Here is a 20,567-nt window from a genome sequence, read left to right as displayed (position 1 = left end):
AGCAAAAAGAAATCCAGAGTCAAGTTGAAGAATTACTAAATAAAGGTTTAATTCGACCTAGTAGTTCTCCATTCGGCGCACCTGTACTCTTAGTCAAGAAAAAGAATAATACTTATCGTATGTGTATTGACTACCGAGCTTTAAATAAGATCACTGTAAAGAATAGGTATCCTATACCTAGAGTTGATGACCTTATGGACAAACTGCAAGGATCTTCTATATTTAGTAAAATTGACCTTAAGTTTGGATATCATCAGGTGAGGCTAGATAAATCTGACATATTTAAGACTGCATTCAGAACACAATTCGGCCATTACGAATTCTTAGTCATGCCATTCGGATTAACTAATGCACCTGCTACTTTCAGTAGAATGATGAACCGTATCTTTTTGAAATATCAGTATTGTGTGATTGTTTTGTTTGATGATATTTTGGTGTTTAGTAAAAGTGAAAAAGAGCATTATGAGCATTTATCATTAGTTTTTCAATTACTGAAAGAAAATCAATTGTTTGCAAATCCTGAAAAGAGTGAATTCTTTAAGACAGAAATAGAATATTTAGGACATATTGTATCAAAAGAAGGAATTAAAGTTGATCCTAAGAAAATTGATGCAATATTGCATTGGCCTATTCCTAAAAATGTACATGAATTACGCTCATTCCTTGGTCTTGCTAGTTTCTATAGGAAGTTTGTACGTAATTTTTCATTACTTGCTTTACCATTAACCAAACTTCTTAAGAAAGGAATTGTTTATCAATGGACTGAAACTCAGCAGAAATCCTTTGACTTACTGAAGCGTGCATTAACTAATGCCCGAGTTCTACAATTGCCTGACTTTAATAGACCATTCTTTCTAGTTGTGACCGATGCTAGCGGATCAGGAATATGAGCCGTACTAATGCAAGACAATTATCCAATAGCATATTCTAGTTCTAAGCTGAAACCCTCTGAGCTGAAATATTCCACTTATGACAAAGAACTATTACCAGTTGTACAAGCATTAAAACAGTGGAAGCACTATTTAATGGGTTCAGAATTCATGATAAAGACCGACCAGCAAAGCATTAGACATCTACTTAGCCAACCCCAAATTTCTGACCGTCATATCAAATGGGCTTCCTTCATTCAAAGTTTTCATCCTATCATTCAATACCAACCTGGAAAAGAAAATGTAGTTGCTGATGCATTGAGTAGAAGACCTGCAATTCATAATATTTCTGTCATATCTTTTGATTCTTTGATTGCTATGAAAAATACATATCACCAGGATATTACTTTTCATTCTAATTGGCAAAAATTAGTTCAAAATAATTTCATTCCTGTTGATTCATTATCATATAATGATGGATTTATGTTTTTTGAAAAGAGACTGTGTGTTACTATTCCATTCCGATCTTTTGTTTTGAATGAAATTCATTGTCCCCCATATCAAGGTCATAGAGGTATCATATCTACATTACGCATGTTAACTGAAGATTTTTATTGGCCGCATATGGATGCAGATGTATCTAATTTCGTTTCTGAATGTTTGATTTGTCAAAGAATAAAGAGACATCATGGTAAACAGTATGGATTACTAATGCCTTTGTCTATTCCATCTAAACCTTGGGAACATATTTCTATGGATTTCATTACTGGTTTACCAAATACTAAATCTAACCATGACATGATTTGGACAATTGTAGATAGATTTAGTAAGCAAGCATATTTCATTGCATGTAAGAAAACTTTAACAGCATCACAAGCAGCACAGTTATTTTTGAAAACTGTTTTTACTAACTATGGATTGCCAAAAGTGATTATTTCAAATCGTGATTCTAGATTTTATAACAATTTTTGGATTACACTGTTTGCAAATCTAGGTACAAAGATTGATTTCTCATCTGCATTTCATCCAGAAACAAATGGACAAACAGAAGCCACAAACAGCACCATTTTAGATCTTTTACGTGCATATACTATCTCTAAACCTCAGACATGGGACACTCATTTGCATTTTTTACAGTTTGCATATAACAATACACCGCACACATCTACAAAGAAAGCACCTTTTGAAGTCATCTATGGATATAGATTATCTACACCTGTTGCATCTTTGTCTAATAGAATTCAGAGTGCTGATGATATTGCTACTATGCATAATAGTATTTTTGATGAGGTTAAGGATATGATTGCTAAAGCCCAACAATCATATACCAAACAAGCCAACAAGAAAAGACAAGCCATGAATTTCAAAATTGATGATTATGTTTGGCTTAGAATAGAAAAGCATAGACTGCAAAGTGTAGATAGACATCCAGTTGTCAAATTAGCTCCTAGATTTTATGGACCATTTAGAATTATTCATAAGATTAATGATAATGCATTCAAGTTAGAATTGCCATCTCATTGGAAAATTCATAATACATTTCATATTAGTTTATTGAGACCATTTAGAGGCCAATTACCTATCCACCCTGTTTATGAAAACCCACCTTTATTAGAGGAAGAGACTGAAATACTTGAACCAGAAGCCCGGGGGTATGATGCCAGGAGGCATATTCCACGGTGGATTCCGTGAGGTTTTACGGTGGATTCCGTAAACTTAGATGACCGGGGCTCATACACAAAGAGGATTCTTTGTGCGAGAAGTTGATGGGGACGCCTGTCCTTTTCGGGCGTTTCATTAATTTAGTGTGTACATGGGTGATTCCATAGCGGGTGATTCCGCAAAATGCATATTAAATTAATAAACGTTTATGAGTTTAGAGTGCGCACTCGTAATAAATTAAGGTTAGGATTTATTTCTAACCAGTTGATTTATTTATGTAGCTGAAGACTGCTAGGTATTCACTTTTGTCGGTTTAATTGTATTATTTTACTAACGATTGTGAATGTTTCAGTTGATGTGTAGAGATAGCAGCAGTGGCGGAGGAAAGCATTGGAGTCTAGCGAGTATTCGACCTTTGGATTATATTTCAATAGGCGCCACGCCTATATTTTGTTATGACTATTGAGACATCGATTATTGATTATTATTTTGTATGCGCCTATGCGCACGGATATGTTATTTCTATTTGGACATTGAGATTGGGCGTGCCAGACTCTATGGGCACCGTCCATTAGCTTTACTTTCCTATTTTTGTAGAAAGCAAACTCAAAAGCTAAAAGCTTGTCATATTTTTGTAAATTGGGCTATTATTGAGCATGAAGATGGAAATATACATAAAATACATGCTTTGTGAAGTGCTCACACAAGGCATGGGGGGAGATTGAACCCAATTGGTCTCTTGCTTCTTGTCGTTCATGCTTTTACATTGTTTTTTGTGCAAAAAGGTAGAGTTCATTGTTCTTGGGGACCTTCCGGGATTCACTGCGTGAGCATACTGCGACCGATCTGCGCACCAATTACTCTGTATACTTGGTTGCAAATAAGGCCATAATGGCTGGCTCTTGCAGGATTTTTTTATTTACAATTTTTGCAAGCTCTTTCTCTTTTACTGCATACTTCTTTTCCTGCAGATAATATGATGTAGGACTCAGTACTAGTATAAAATAAATACTTGGATGATTGTTTCCATACGTGGCCAGGATTTAACAAGAAAGAAAGGATTTGGATACCTATGGCTCTTTTTGGTTGACTTTCATGAAGTATCTAAAAGTTTGCACATGACTGTCATAATGGTTTATATGATGAACGACATGGTTATAATCTGGTTTAACTATAGAAATGTACAATTCTTAAATAGTTCTATAATACTGATATTTTCCAAATTTGATTGGTAAAATTTAAATGATAATCCTGCATAAAGCCATTCTAGATAGATATGGTACCTTCTCTTCTTAATATGAATATTAGGTACACATATGTTGATCCTGGTTTAATACGGTACTTATTGATGGGTTGCTAATTGATATAGTTACTGTACCTTCCAGGTAGACCTTGGTACCATATTGGTGAATTGAATGTAATATTATGGTTTTCCCCCTCTTACAAACAACAATATTAGCAGAATTCAAACTTTTTCGGAATTACTATTTGGACAATTAGCATAGTGTAATGACCAAGCTTTGAAAAACATGAAATTTAGGGTATATTCTCAATCTAGATAAAAAATATTGTTTGAAGAAGTTTCCTTAATAGAAAAATTCCTCACTGTCTAGTTCTAAGAAGACATTTGAATAGATTATGGTGGTTTATCAATACTTGATGATTTAGTCTTTAAGATACTCTTGTAGGATATGTTTAATAATCATTGAATTAGAAATAGGCTAAAAGGATAAAGGTGGTATGTAGGGTGCTGTTTGCTATTGTTTAAATAAACGTGAAGGCGATAACAAGCGGGTCTGTACACTTGATATACTTGTCATGCAAGTTCTCACTTGAGTTTTTATTGTTTGGTTGGTAGGTAAAGTGCTCACCCCTAGTTTATGGTAATAATGGCTAGAGTTCTTGAAATATCACCATTTTTCTCCTTTCATATTTCATTTTCAAATTGCATTGTATTTTAACTCTTTGATACATCAATACAAGATTCAAAAATATTTTATCCAAGTTCCAATACAATGGTGTTCATTTTATAGTGTCTGACTAGGATTTTTAACTACACACACACACACACACACATAAATATACATAATTTAAAATAATGTGGAATTGCTTATTCATTTGAATGTCCAACGTTAAAACGCTAAAAAATAATGCGGTCTAAATTGTTGATAATTTTGACGTTTTATTGTTGAAATTTCAAAAAAAGTAATGGTAAAGTTTTTAGCAAAATTAACGCACGAACTTTCAGCAAAAATAATGCTGAAATTTTCAGCGAAAGTTAATGATGGAATTTTCAGCGCTGTGCTTTTTTTACTATAGTTTTCCATTTACAAGATATACATATACTTCATTATAAACAACTGAGGAATTTGTATGTTTGCTACATACGTTGAAAATTTTAGCTCTGGTTTAGCAATGATATTTTCAATGTTTTTTTATGTTGAAAATTTCAACTCTGGTTAGGTTTTTAATTTTTTTATTGTAATGAGAGTTGGTTGCTTGTTTTAGTGTCGCCTAGTAGAAAGAAGGTGGAGGAAGTGGAGGTGCCTCAAAAAAGGGAGAGCCGCCATCGTTTTGAAAACTTTGTACCATCTCTTTGCACACTTTTGTGCCACTAGGTACCCTTTATTTCCTACGCTACCTCTACTAGTGGATACATGCACTGTGGTTTAAGCTTTGGTTTCACAATATTAATGTGATGTGGAGTGTATTGCTTTCATGGAGGACCCTATAGAGGGAACTCAAGAATGGGAGGAGCAATGGATTATGTGTCCATGCAAACTTTGTAAGTTTCAAAAATGAAGACGGAGGAGGATCGCGTGAGAACACGTGAGAAAGTTTCAAGAATACGACACGACACTCTTGCAAAAATGGCCATCTCCAATTGAAACGGTATGTTGATGCAAAAGTCATGTCGAGTTATTATTTAGGTATATTTGATAGGTAGTGGGACGTACATGTCATTATTATCAAACAACTTCATGATTATTTCCCATTTTTCTATAGAGAGGTCAGCAATTCCACATGTATTGGAACGTATGGAGAAAAGAGCACAAATAGGCCAAGGGGAATTGAATGCACGAGAGGAGGTATGTACTAAAAATGTGGCATGTGATATAGAAGATGATGCAATGGATGACATGATAGATGCTCTAGTTGAGAATGTTCTCCCAGACAATGCAAATCCCAAAAATAGAGAGACAGGGATGCTAGAGAAGAGCACACAAGGGAGGTCTGTAAGCAACCCTTGTTTGTAGGGGCAAAAGTTTCAAAGTTGAGGGCTGTACTGTCCCTACTTAATTTACAAGCAACCTTTGGTTGCTCCAATGCAAGCGTAACTGCGTTATTGCAACTATTGTAGAAGTTATTGCATGAGGGTAATTGTATGCCTACATCTAGAGCCAATTCAAAGAAAACACTATCAACATTGGGCTTGGATTACAATACCATACATGCATGCCCAAATGATTGTGTATTGTATTCAGGAGATTTATTGGATTTGTAAAGTTGTCCACAATGTGGAGCGAGCCAGTATAGAGTAGATCTTCAAGGATCAAATGTGCCGATTAAAGTGTTGCATCATTTTCCATTGCTTTCCAGGCTCAGACATATGTTTTGGGGTAAATCTATTGCATCTCTAATGACATGGCATGTTAACACTAGTTTGCTAACCTACCAGGACATATAAGTGTCATTTTAGGGTTTTGGAAAAAAATTCAATACGCATAGTATATGTGTGAATTTTCAAAAATCCTTACATGAGCTTCAAGCTAAGAATCCATTCCAATTTTAAAAAATAAGTAGCATGCCTATGTCATGATTTCTTGGTCATGAGAAGCTTCCAAAGCCAAGGTAGTGCTGAATTTGACCAAAAATAGCATACTTTCAAGGTTACCCCTATGGTACACCATATATAAAATTGTTTACGGCGCAAACCTATATTTCCCATGAACTTCAATGGGTTCCTAGTCTTAGTATATGGATGCCATAGCCACTAAAATTCTTATACTATGTGTAGAATTAGATAATAAAAAGTGGCATTTTTTGCATTCTGGTGACCTACCCTCCGTGTTTGCTCTCCCATGCCCATATTTTGCACTATATAACATGTCTATTGGTATAGTCTAGTACTTCACCCTCATATTAACACCCACAAACTTTCAAAGACATGAAAACATGTCTTATTTATGATCATTCTAGACACAACTATGAGACACAAAAACTATGAGAATGAAAAAACTGGGTACCGCATTGTGGCCATCCTAGCCTTCTTAAAAAATAGCTACTTATACCCAAATTGGGTTTGTATGCTTAGACATGGGCCTAAGCTAGAAGTTGACAATGTTCATTGAGTGTAATGGTCAATATTGAACATAATACATTTTGATATCAAAATGAGTGTAATTTTGGCAAAGTGGAATTTTCTTTCTGGCTTTGTATTTTTGCTCTTTTAGGTATTAGGTTCCCCAAAACTCATGAAAGAAGCCTTACATAGTTATGAGACTATATGCAAAATCACAACTACATTTTTATAGTATATACATATCCAAAAATTTCATAAAAGAGTAAAAATTCTCCTTAAATCTGCATGGAAAGTTTGTGATAATTAGGCCATAAATTTGAATATATACGCTTGTTATGCCTTAGAAGCATTAGAAAACCTTTAGAATGGAAAATACTAATTATGTAGCACCCTAGAAGGAGCTTACAATGTTTTCTAGGGTGGTCTATGACCAATTTATGGAATATGGTAAAAAACAGCACACGTTTTTTGGGACAGTTTAGGTTGGAAAATCCTTATCAAAACCAATGTTAGAGCCGACATCGATAGCTCAAAAAAATTCCAAGTTTTTTTCAGCTCATAAGCTATCTTTGTGGATATCAAACATTCAAAAACTAAATTATCATCTTCTACAATAATTCTAGGAAATTACTTGGTTAACATGACATAAAAGTGTCCAAGGACATAAGAGTGTCCTATTACAGCTCTAGTGTTAAGGGGCATTCAAAGGATGAAAATATTAGGATCCTTGTTGATTGTGACGCTTGGAAACGCATTGATACAAAGTGGCCAAATTTCTTAGAAGAGCCCAAAAATTTGCATTTAGGTCTAGCAATAGATGGTGTGAACCCAAGCAAAATGAGGTCTACTAAGTGGTCAATGTGAGCAGTTGTTTTGGTGAGCTACAACATCCCTCCGTGGTTGTGCATAAAGAAGGGCCACATTCTTCTGTCCCTGCTTATCCCTGGAAAACAAAGGCCTACTAATCTACAAGTATATTTGGCCCCCGTTTTGGAGGAATTGAAAAATGTTTGGTGTGGTGTTGATATTGAGGATAAGTAAAGATCCGATTGAAACAGGGTGTTTACATTGAGGGGAATTTTAATGCAGACAATGCATGATTACCCACGGTATGGAGATATTGCTGCACTATCAGTGAGCAGTCACCATGCTTGCCTGATTTGTGGCATGATACTCCAAAGAAGAAGCTCTAAACACTTGCACAAAGTTGTTCATGAGGGTCACTGCAAGTATTCATCAAGAAGTGCACATCAGTGTATCAAGCTCGAGGGGCAACTGTGAGACCAAATCCAAAAGTGTGGACGGCTTTGGATTGGTAGGCTCATTGGGAGAGCTATGAAGCAAACAAAAGATGAAAATTCCTTGGCATGAAAGGTCTCAATGTTTTTCATGGATTTCTCTATTGGAACCATTTACTAATTAATCATCTTTTTGACCCCATGCATATTTTCAAGAATGTGGCATGTTTGGTATGGGAACACATTATGGGAAAACGGGATACTCTAGGTCAACACATGGACTTGGAAGAGTTGCGTACAAAAGAGCATTTATGGGTCAAGCGAACTACCAAATGAGGGCACACATATTCCTTAGGACTGTGGTGAACCCTATCCGGCCTGAAGATGCCCTCCACCTTGAAATAGCATCCAATGTTCACATTAAGCTTCCGTCTGATCCTCACGGACACACACACACATACATATATATAAGAACTTAAGCCTGAGCCACTACATTAAACTTCAACCACTCCATGTGCTATGGCTCAAACTTTAGTTTGTGCCTTCAGTGTGCATGAGGCTCAAACTTGAGTTTGAGCCATAGCACATGGAGTGGTTGAAGTTTAATGTATTGGCTCAAACTTAAGTTTGAGACTAGAGCATGGATGAAGCTCAATCTTTAGAGCCCATCCTCCAAGGTGTGCATGAGGCTAAAACTCAAGCTTGAGCCTAAAGTATGTATGAGGCTCAATCTTGAGTTTGAGCCTATCACAACCACAGCATATTCTAAACCTAAAAGCGCAAAGCGTACCCTCCACAAGCACAATGAAGACAATACAGACAATAGGTTGCTGTATATGCATAGAGTATCCGTAGACGTAGATGTTGACACACAGAGCGTAGTCCTTAATGTGTAGAGTTTCTTGAAATTTTGTTGTTGCATGGATTACTTTCACCCTAAAACACGATCTTCTATGATTATGATCTCCACAACCATACTATTTTCTTGCTCACAAACACTATTCTCTATGATTATGTTCTTCTTAAAATATCTTGGTATTTTCTTTATTTTGAGCCTTCACAATACATGAGGCCTAAACTTTAATTTGAGCCTGTGCAATTTAATGAGGCTCAAATTCAAGTTTGAGCCTCATGCACTCTCACTTTCAAGGCTCTGTTGAATCCTTCCACAAATGTGGCCTAACTTTTAACAGTTCACCCAATGTAAGTCTGCATTCTATAGGAGTAGAAATTAGAGCAAAGAGATTCTTGGTGTCCTTCTTGTGATTTGTCTTCCTCTAATAGAAGGAAACACCTTCACTTTGGACCTAGTCTCATGTTCTCCAAGGTATTGGGGTAACTCTTCAAGGACTTCATCTCGACTTGGTTGAGACTTATTGGATCTCACATCCCCATATAATGAATTGGTGTCGAAGTTTAATTGGGGCTTGTTTGCGTCTATTTCATCCAATGGAGCAAAAATAAAGGTATGACTACCTTGCTTAGCTTGTTGTACCCGGCTCCACAGATTTTTCTGCCAATTTTCCTTGACCTCAGGCATATCAATTTTATTCTGATCTTCTGTATCTTCAACCACTTGATCTTGTAATTCTATTTCTTTCTTGCTTTTTATTTCTTTGAATGGCAAGGGATCTTGCATTTGAACTTTAGGAAGGTTTTGTTCAAACAAGGGCTGTAGTGATCCATGTTTAGTTTTTGTTTCCACCCTTGGTTTTGTTTCGTTCTTTTCAATCAAGGTTTGTGTGATCTTGACCAAGCGCTTGCAAATGGTGAACCTACATTTCTCAAGCATTGGATCTGGATATTTTTCCCATTGCATTTCCAATGTTTCCCTGGATTTGTATGCCATTAAGAGAGGGAGTCCAAAGGTTCAAAGATTTTGTCTACTACTAGGACTAAACCTCCTTTGTGTTTTGAGCTATTGGAGGAAGAAGAGGCTTTTGATTTCCCTTCCAATTTTTGGCGTTTCTTCTCCTCCTCTTTCAGTCTTTTGGCCACCATTATGGCCTTTCTTTCCCTATAGGATTTTTGTTTTCTTTTATTAGTCGGTACTAACACCGGCTCCTCCACTACAACTTTAGGGTTTTCTTTTGCCCAAGCTCTCGTAATTATTTGCACAAGAATAGTAGTTTCATCTTTTGCACTTGATGGAATTACTCCCACCATGTTTAGAGGTGCTTTTCCCTTATCTTTACTGGTCTCCATTGCTTTCATATAATCTATTTTGATATATATATAAATGTAACAAGTACAATACAGTCATACCTATCGGATTTTATGCCTATCATGAGTCTTCAATCTGGTGTGGTCATCATCTAATGAAAAGCACCCTTTAAGGGAATGCATCATTCCTATTGGTGTCTAAAATCCCTCTACACTTTGCCTAACCATCCCCTTCTCTTCTTTGCATAACACCCAAGGGGTGGAGGGTATGCTTCCATCATAGTAAGGTGGATGATACTTGAAGATAAAAGACGCCAAGTGGATGGAGCTAGCTGGACGATTAGCACGGAGAAATTGGGACGACCCAATTAATTTTCGGCAACTTTAGTCAAAAATCCAGTGTAAATTAATGTAAGAGTGAAGCGACCACTCAAATTTAGCCATGTCGATCTTATAAAGACATGGGAATGCCTTACAGGCTCGTCAGAGTTCCACAATTGTATCAATTTTAGCGTGGAAGCTTTCCTAGCTAGAGATTGGCTAGTTTTGGCTGCCCAAAGTGTGGACAATGTCACTTTTTTTGAACGAAAAGGGGAAAATGGGCTGAATTAGGCCATCATTCGTAACTCTCAAGCTTAGAGAACTTGAAGAGAGAGAGAGCTCAAGCTTTGGGTATGGCTTCCTCCATCATCTTCTCCACATTCATCTTCTCTACTATCTATTGTATGAGCTGAAGGCTCTTCTCTTATGAATGAAATATCTCTCTCTCTTCTCTCCTCCATTGTCTACATTGCTACGTGTGAAGGTGATAGAGCAAAGCTCTCCTTGAGCGCTTTTATGCGAGCTATTGCCTCTCCAAGCTTCTCCATAGCTTGTGTGAGCTTGGCTAGCAAGCGTGCAATCAAGTGAAGTTCATGGAAGGTTTCCATTGAAACTTCCTACTTGTGTTTGTGAATGTGTATGTGTGGGGATTGAGAGAGGTGAATGCTTCATTGCAATCTTTGTATGGGAATGAGGGAGGTGAAGTCTGTGTGTCTGATTGAGTTGCAATGTTCTAGTGGTGTGTTTTGCGATTAGTTCTCTCACAGTTGAGGATAAGCTAAATTAGTACTGTTGGGTTGAATCCCTTGCTCCGAAAGAGATGCAAATCTCATTGGAGTGTTGAACGGATTGTGCTCCCCTCTTCGTACTACTCGATAAGAGTCTTCCGTCTCTCCATTGGCGCCACTACTGGGGAAAAGACTCACACGGTTGATGAGCTTGTGGAATCGCCATTATCACTTTCCTTCTTTGGAGTAGAATAGGAGGTGAAGAAGTAGATTAGTTGCTTGATGCGGTTGAGACTACTCACGCCATGTCAAGATTGTGGGAGAGAAGGAAGGAGTCTCACTTGTAGCTTTCTTGCTTGCACAATGGGGGAATACACACAAGGGTGGAGGCTGAAAACAATTTTTCTCTTCTTAGTTGTGGAAGCCAAAAGAACTCTAGTACAAAGAAATAGAAGAACCCTATATATGGGTCTCAAACCAAACTCAAATAACTAAGGCGGCATACTAACTGAGCCACGAACTAGAGTAGATAAGGATAGCTGTCATCTAGCTATTATTCATGGGCGGTGTACCAACCGCATCTGCAACTGACAAGTCGGTGACATAAATGCACAACGGTCACCCTGGCATATCACGAGTGGAGCTCGATCTCTCAACACTCCCCCTCGAGCTCAATCCCAATTCCTGCACACCAAGCAGGTCTCTGAACTTGCGCAGCTTCTCTGCGCCCAATGCCTTCGTGAATATGCCAGCTACCTGATCCTCTGTGCTGACATAAACTAGATCAGTAAGACCTAGTAAAACCCTCTCCCACACATAGTGATAATGCACCTCAATGTGCTTTGTTCTAGCATGATAGACTGGGTTATTTGCCAAGTGTATACTACTCATGTTGTCACAATAAATGACAATTGGCCCATCTGTAGACTGATGCATATCATAAAGTAGCTTATGCAACCAAGCTACCTCACATGCAGCCATTGCTGCACCCCTGTACTCAGCCTCTGTGCTCGACAAGGCAACTGTAGGATGTTTCTTGCTGCTCCAAGTGACTGCAGCACTCCCAAAAGAGAACACATATCCACTGGTAGATTGTCTATCAGAAATACTACCAGCCCAATCAGCATCAGTGTATCCATGCAGCTGTATCTGAACCCCAGTCTCATAAAATAGTCCATACTGCAATGTGGACTTCACATACCTGAGTATGCGTCTAGCCGCATCCAAATGCGGTTTCCTTGGAGCCTGTATAAACTGACTTATCAATCCAACAACATAGCTCAAATCTGGCCTGGTAATAGTCATATAAATCAAACTTCCTACTATGTATCTGTACATAGTAGGGTCTTCCAGAAGCTCACCTGCATCTGTGCTCAACTTCACATTCTGCTCCAAAGGAACTGAAATAGGCTTACAGCCTGTCATCCCATATTTGGACAGCATGTCCAATCCATACTGCCTCTACAAGAGTTGTATCCCACTTGGTGATCTAATCACCTCAATGCCCAAGAAATAACACAGCTCTCCCAAATCCTTCATCTCAAACTTCTGCTTCAATAGCATTTTCACGTAAAGGATATCTTCATCACTATCACCTGTCATAATCAAATCATGAACATAAATGACAAGTAGCATAATACATTTCTCTGTTTTTCTCACATAAAGTGAGAAATCTACCTTGGAAATCCGAAAGCCAATAGTGACAAGATACTGTCCTATCTTGTCAGACCATGCTCTAGGTGCTTGCTTCAAGCCATACAAGGATTTCTTCAACCTGCAAACAAACCCAGGATGAACAGCATGCACATAACCTGGTTGCTGCTCCATATAGATCTCTTCTTGCAAATCACCATGCAAGTAGGCATTCTTTACATCCATCTGATGTAAAGACCATCCCTTTGATGCAGCCATAGCAATGACTGCTCTTACGGTTGCCATCCTTGCAACCGGACTGAATGTTTCTTCATAGTCAATGCCATATGTTTGTGCATACCCCTTGACTACTAATCTTGCCTTGTATCTGTTCACAGAACCATCTGCATTGTGCTTCACCTTATAAACCCACTTACAGCCAATTGCATTCTTGCCTTTAGGCAAAGGTACCAATTCCCATGTAGCATTTGCTTCCAAGGCATCCATTTCTTCATCCATGGCTTTCTCTCATTTTTGTTTTCCCATGGCTTGCTCAAAAGAAGTGGGTTCTGGTTCCTGTATCACTTTGACCATATATGCATAGTGAATGGCTGTAAATCCATCATATCTCAGCCTATCCACAGGATACCTAGCTCTCGTAGACCTGGGCAAAATAGATTCACTCCCAGGTGCTCTCAAAACATCCCTGGTCTTCCTTACTCCAGGTGTAACAATAGAAGGAATACCCAACTCATCATCAATGCTCTGTTCTGAGCCACTGGATTCACCATCCACATAAGAGTGACCTGCATTCACATCAAACATGGGCTGATCAACCTTCTCTTTTCCTTTTCGTGATACCTGCATACCACTATCTGCATTGCTTTGAGAAGATTCTCCTGATCTCAATCTGCCTATCCATGGCGAAGAATGTGAACCACTGCTAGAGGATGCTCCAGGTCCACTAATATTTTGTGACTGCTGCTGTGAATTCTGTGCAGCATTACCATTTTGTGCATCTACATCATCAATCACATTTACTGGTTTATACCAGCTACTCATCTCATCAAAAACAACATCTCTGCTCACTGTAAACTTACGAGTAGAAGGGTTATAGCATCTATACCCTTTTTTCTGCAGAGAGTAACCAATAAAGATGCACTTCTCAGCTTTTGGATCCAACTTGGATCTCAACTCATCTGGCACATGTACATAGGCAATGCAACAAAAAATTTTCAAATGAGAAATATCTAGTTTCCTACCAGTATACCTCTCCTCTGGAGTCATCCCATGTATTGCTGCAGAGGGAGTCTTGTTCATTATGTAGACTGCTGTAGCAACTGCTTCAGCCCAATAAAAATTTGGCAAGTCTTTTTCGTTGAGCATGGCACGAGATACCTCTCCAATACGCCTGTTTTTTCTTTCTACAACTCCATTTTGTTGTGGGGTATGACTGCATGAATATTGTTGCTTTATGCCATGCTCCTGCAGGAACCTTGCAAACTCATTTGAGAGGTACTCTCCCCCTCCATCTGACCTTAGGCATTTTATTTGCAAGTCTGTTTCTTTTTCAACCATAGCTTTAAGAGTTTTGAAATGCCCAAAAACTTCACTTTTCTTTTTCATAAAATACACCCAAACTTTTCTGCTATAGTCATCAATAAAACTAACAAAATAATGATAGCCTCCAAGAGATGCAGCTTTAGTAGTCCATACATCAGAGTGGATTAATTCCAATGGCTTATTACTCTCTTGAACATGTCTAGGAAATGGTTTCCTTGCCTGTTTTCCAAACTGACAGGCTTCACATACCTTATGCATTTCTGCAACCTTGAATTTGGGCAATCCTGCAACAATATTTTGGGCCTGCATTGATTTAAGTCGATGTACATTAACATGACCAATGCGTTTATGCCAGATATCAATATCTACAACTATACCAGTCCCATGTGCAAACATTGCTGCACTCAATTCAGGCATGTCTGCATCCAATGTAAACATTCTGCCATTCTTCTTTCCTTTTGCTATCAAGCGACCTTTATTTTTCATATCCTCAACAAAGCATCCATGAGGATTAAATCTGACCTGCAAGCCCTGCTCAACCATTTGACCAACAGAAACCAGATTCTTGGTAATATTGGGAACATGAAATACATGGGACAGGTATTTCTTTTTTTCATCCTGTATAGACAAAGGAAATTTTCCAATCTGCACAATAGGATGTGCAGTATCATCACCAGTCTCCACAAATCCTGGTTTTTTCATTTTCCTTGCATCCTCCATCCATTCTGCATGACCTATCATGTGGTTTGATGCACCTGAGTCAACATACCATACATGGTTGCTTTCTTCTGCACTTGTCACAGAATTGTTCATGTGCTGCACCATAAACAGATGCTCATTTCTGTCATCACCCTGTCTACTAGAAGATGCATAATTTCCTTGTTGCAATTTTCCATTCATGATGTCATTCTGCTTTTTATAGCAGTCTTTAGCTATATGACCCATTTTACCACAGTAGTAGCATTCAACATTACTGTTTGCATTTTGGCCTCTTTGCCATCCACCATGACCTCTTTGGCTCCCCCTGGCTCTAGAGTTACCACGTCCTCCTCCATAGGACTGGTTTTCTTGAGTTTGCTGCATATTCTGATTTCTACCACGGCCTCCAAATCGGCCTCCTCTACCTCTGCCTCTACCTCTTCCAGTATTTGAGTAGAAGATAGCTTCTTTTGAAGTTCCTCCTGAAGAAGATGCACCACCATTTATTTGCTCCTCAGAAATTAGAAGAGCAATCAGCTCCTCAAAATCAAAAAATCTTTCACGAACTGAAATGGATGTTCAAAACTGTGCATAATCCTTTCCTAGACCATTCAAGGTCACAGAAACTAAATCATCATCTTCCACTGGCTCATATTTTCTCTTTGCACATTATGCAACTCTTGCTTGAGCTGCATTTTCCTGGCTTGTGTATTTGTGCTATACATTTTTGACAAAGTATCCCATGCCTCCTTTGGCGTACTTGCATCCTGAATATGTACAATCATAGAGTCTGAAGTACTGATAGACAGCTAGTACATAACTTTCCTAGCTCTCTCATGCCATGCTTTGAATGCCTGCATTTGCTGTTGATTGGGAACATCAGGAAGAACTGGTTCTTCTTCATTTCCCGCAACAAATTCCCAATATCCTTTTCCCATAAGGAAATTCGTCATTCTAAACTTCCATGCTTGGAAGTTGTTCTTGTCAAGCTTTTCAATGACAATCTGTGAGAGAGAATCAGATGCCATTATAGAACACTGCAAAAAATTCTGTCACTGTAAAGAACACAGCTTTAGCCTCACAAAGGCAAATCTGCAAAACTGACGAAAGTGGTATTTGACCACACAGTCACTTCCCAGTGACGATTTTGCATCAACAGGCAACAGGGATGATTCTGTAACTCCCAATATCTCTGCACACAAGCATACGATGCAATTTCTACAGTAACTTTTCACCGACCTGTAGAACAGTGGTTGCACAGCATAAAACTGGGCCTTTTCTTGAGTGCGTGCAGAAAACTTTCGCCTCCAAAACAGGCCCCGAAATGGCCTCAAATCAAAAAAACAGGGTCGCTATGGGCTAAAGCCCTCTCCCGCAGCATATACTACCCTCTTGCTTCACCGCGAAGGGCGTCTCAACCTGAGACAATGCACTCTTGCAATTTTCGGATGTGCTACCTTCAGAGATCTGCTTCCAAAACAGAAAATGAAAGCAACACTGCTCCTCTTACCAGAACACCGCGAGCTTGGCTTGCTTTCTTGAGCTCCTTACCACGAACAAGGCTCTGATACCATGTCAAGATTGTGGGAGAGAAGGAAGGAGTCTCACTTGTAGCTTTCTTGCTTGCACAATGGGGGAATACACACAAGGGTGGAGGCTGAAAACAATTTTTCTCTTCTTAGTTGTGGAAGCCAAAAGAACTTTAGTACAAAGAAATAGAAGAACCCTATATATGGGTCTCAAACCAAACTCAAATAACTAAGGTGGCATACTAACTGAGCCACGAATTAGAGTAGATAAGGATAGCTGTCATCTAGCTATTATTCATGGGCGGTGTACTAACCGCATCTGCAACTGACAAGTCGGTGACATAAATGCACAACGGTCACCCTGGCATATGACGAGTGGAGCTCGATCTCTCAACACGCAATTGCTATTGTTCTTACATTGCATTGTTCATGTTTTATTCTTTGCTTTGCTATGTTCCTTGTTGTTTTCATTAGGGTAGTGATTTGGAGTAGTTAGCATTATTTATGTTGTGCTTCTTGATAGCTTAATCGCCGTTTTCATTTGATTCATGGTAGAGTTAGTAGAGTAGTTAATAGAGTTAGTATTGACCTAAGTATGCATATGTTTTTTTCTTGTTTTGTTTTGATTAGTTAAGGTTTGTAGTTAGTAAATTAGATGCATGATTTGAAGGCTGCCTTGCTTGAGAAAATAGGAAAGATAGGTAGTAGATTCATTAGCTTGAGCAATAGACTTACATTGCATTAGTGAATTGCATTATTGCATGTTCATAAGCATTTGGGAAGCAAGAGGGAAAAGGAGAGAGAAAGGGGTTTGCAATGATATGCTAGAAGAAAAGCTTGCAAGGAACCATGGCTATGGAAGCTTGAAGCTTAGCCAAGGTTAATCCTTGATTAGCAAAGAGATTAATGGAAAAGTTGATTAGCAAAAGATGAAGTGAAGGCATGTGGGAAGTTAGTGTACTGACTGAAAAAGGGCACCAAAGTACCTAACTAACCATGTCAGCTTAGTCCCCTACCCCCTTCAATCAAGGGACCCGAGGTGACACAGTTAATGCGTCAGTGTGCTTTTTTGCCAGCCAGATATCAACAATCCTATTGTTGATATCCGCACTCAATTGAGAGCAACTATCAAAAAGTCCAATTTAGTCCCAAATGAAAAGCTTATTGAAAAAAGTGCTTCAGCCAAAATTTTTAGAATATCTAGGAGTAATTTTAATATAAGTTTCAAGCCATTTGGACAAAGTTGATTTTTTGGGTTTTTAAGGGCTCTCGGGACCACTAGAGGCCTCTCGGTAGGAATTTTTGGGACCCTAGGCATATCATAGCCTCATTACATGCTAATTTACATGCCTATAAAGTTTCATTGATTTTGGGTGTTGGGAAGTCTAGGTTTGAAGTATTTTTGTGTTTTTGACTAGCTTGAAATTGCATGATTTTCAGCCTAATCTGGTTTGGATTTGTGTATAGCTTGCAGGAAGGAGCATTAGTGCATAAAGCGCAACTTTGTACTTTGTTTGTTTGTCTAACCTTGTGGATTGCAATTGGAGTTAGTGGTCGTATTCAAGGTTGGCATCCCATAAGTTTGGTTTGGCCATTGAGCATAACTCTTGGTTAAGTGTGTTGACCTTGCCTTGTATTTCCAGAGCTCTTCGTGAGACTGGCCTTCTTTGGGACTGCTATCGCCTCGTGCGAGCCTCCTTTAAGAGCCCTCTTGCATTTGCAACAATTGTACTTAAAGCATTGGTAACCTCTATTTGGGAGTCACTTGGGACTGCTATCACCTTGTGCGAGCCTCCTAGCAACATTCTAAAGAAGGTGGTGACTTACTAGCGTGGGCATACATCTACATACTTATCCGAGTAGCACTGTTCTGGTATCCCCAAATTTGGCTGGATGAGTGTAGGGCTAATCGCTCACATGACCTACCTTCCACTAAGGAAAACCTATTGTTGACCCTAAGAAGGGGAGACCCTAGACCTGAGACCCTAGATCCTAGACCCTAAACCCTAAACCCTAAACCCTAAATCGTAAACCCTAAACCCTAAACGCTAAACCCTAAAACCCAAAACCCAAAACCCAAAACCTTAAACCCTAAACCCTAAACCCTTAAACCCTAAAACCCTAAACCCTAAAAAACCCTAAAAACCCTAAACCCTAAACCCTAAACCCTAAACAGTTAACCCCTCACAAACGGTTTAGGGTTTAGGGTTAAAATTATGGGTAAAATTATGGTTTAGGGTTTAGGGTTTAGGGTTTAAGGGTTTTAGGGTTTTAGGGGTTTAGGGTTTAGGGTTTTAGGGGTTTAGGGTTTAGGGTTTAGGGTTTAGGGTTTAGGGTTTAGGGTTTAGGGTTTAGGGTTTAGGGTTTAGGGTTTAGGGTTTAGGGTTTAGGGTTTAGGGTTTAGGGTTTAGGGTTTAGGGTTTAGGGTTTAGGGTTTAGGGTTTAGGGTTTAGGGTTTAGGGTTTAGGGTTTAGGGTTTAGGGTTTAGGGTTTAGGGTTTAGGGTTTAGGGTTTAGGGTTTAGGGTTTAGGGTTTAGGGTTTAGGGTTTAGGGTTTAGGGTTTAGGGTTTAGGGTTTAGGGTTTAGGGTTTAGGGTTTAGGGTTTAGGGTTTAGGGTTTAGGGTTTAGGGTTTAGGGTTTAGGGTTTAGGGTTTAGGGTTTAGGGTTTAGGGTTTAGGGTTTAGGGTTTAGGGTTTAGGGTTTAGGGTTTAGGGTTTAGGGTTTAGGGTTTAGGGTTTAGGGTTTAGGGTTTAGGGTTTAGGGTTTAGGGTTTAGGGTTTAGGGTTTAGGGTTTAGGGTTTAGGGTTTAGGGTTTAGGGTTTAGGGTTTAGGGTTTAGGGTTTAGGGTTTAGGGTTTAGGGTTTAGGGTTTAGGGTTTAGGGTTTAGGGTTTAGGGTTTAGGGTTTAGGGTTTAGGGTTTAGGGTTTAGGGTTTAGGGTTTAGGGTTTAGGGTTTAGGGTTTAGGGTTTAGGGTTTAGGGTTTAGGGTTTAGGGTTTAGGGTTTAGGGTTTAGGGTTTAGGGTTTAGGGTTTAGGGTTTAGGGTTTAGGGTTTAGGGTTTAGGGTTTAGGGTTTAGGGTTTAGGGTTTAGGGTTTAGGGTTTAGGGTTTAGGGTTTAGGGTTTAGGGTTTAGGGTTTAGGGTTTAGGGTTTAGGGTTTAGGGTTTAGGGTTTAGGGTTTAGGGTTTAGGGTTTAGGGTTTAGGGTTTAGGGTTTAGGGTTTAGGGTTTAGGGTTTAGGGTTTAGGGTTTAGGGTTTAGGGTTTAGGGTTTAGGGTTTAGGGTTTAGGGTTTAGGGTTTAGGGTTTAGGGTTTAGGGTTTAGGGTTTAGGGTTTAGGGTTTAGGGTTTAGGGTTTAGGGTTTAGGGTTTAGGGTTTAGGGTTTAGGGTTTAGGGTTTAGGGTTTAGGGTTTAGGGTTTAGGGTTTAGGGTTTAGGGTTTAGGGTTTAGGGTTTAGGGTTTAGGGTTTAGGGTTTAGGGTTTAGGGTTTAGGGTTTAGGGTTTAGGGTTTAGGGTTTAGGGTTTAGGGTTTAGGGTTTAGGGTTTAGGGTTTAGGGTTTAGGGTTTAGGGTTTAGGGTTTAGGGTTTAGGGTTTAGGGTTTAGGGTTTAGGGTTTAGGGTTTAGGGTTTAGGGTTTAGGGTTTAGGGTTTAGGGTTTAGGGTTTAGGGTTTAGGGTTTAGGGTTTAGGGTTTAGGGTTTAGGGTTTAGGGTTTAGGGTTTAGGGTTTAGGGTTTAGGGTTTAGGGTTTAGGGTTTAGGGTTTAGGGTTTAGGGTTTAGGGTTTAGGGTTTAGGGTTTAGGGTTTAGGGTTTAGGGTTTAGGGTTTAGGGTTTAGGGTTTAGGGTTTAGGGTTTAGGGTTTAG

At 38.9% G+C, this 20,567-nt stretch overlaps 1 pseudogene; it reads left to right on the top strand.

The window, feature by feature from the left end:
- Positions 1–5,569: 5,569 nt before the first annotated feature.
- On the top strand, positions 5,570–7,875 carry LOC148029624 (uncharacterized; annotated as a pseudogene).
- Positions 7,876–20,567: the final 12,692 nt, after the last annotated feature.

Source organism: Lygodium microphyllum, chromosome 10, assembly GCF_053477565.2.
Source record: "Lygodium microphyllum isolate KBCC chromosome 10, Lygodium_microphyllum_v1.1.10, whole genome shotgun sequence".
In the NCBI taxonomy this organism is placed as follows: Eukaryota; Viridiplantae; Streptophyta; class Polypodiopsida; order Schizaeales; family Lygodiaceae; genus Lygodium; species Lygodium microphyllum.
Note: the sequence above shows the minus strand (reverse complement) of the source record. Positions and strands in the feature narration are given on the sequence as shown.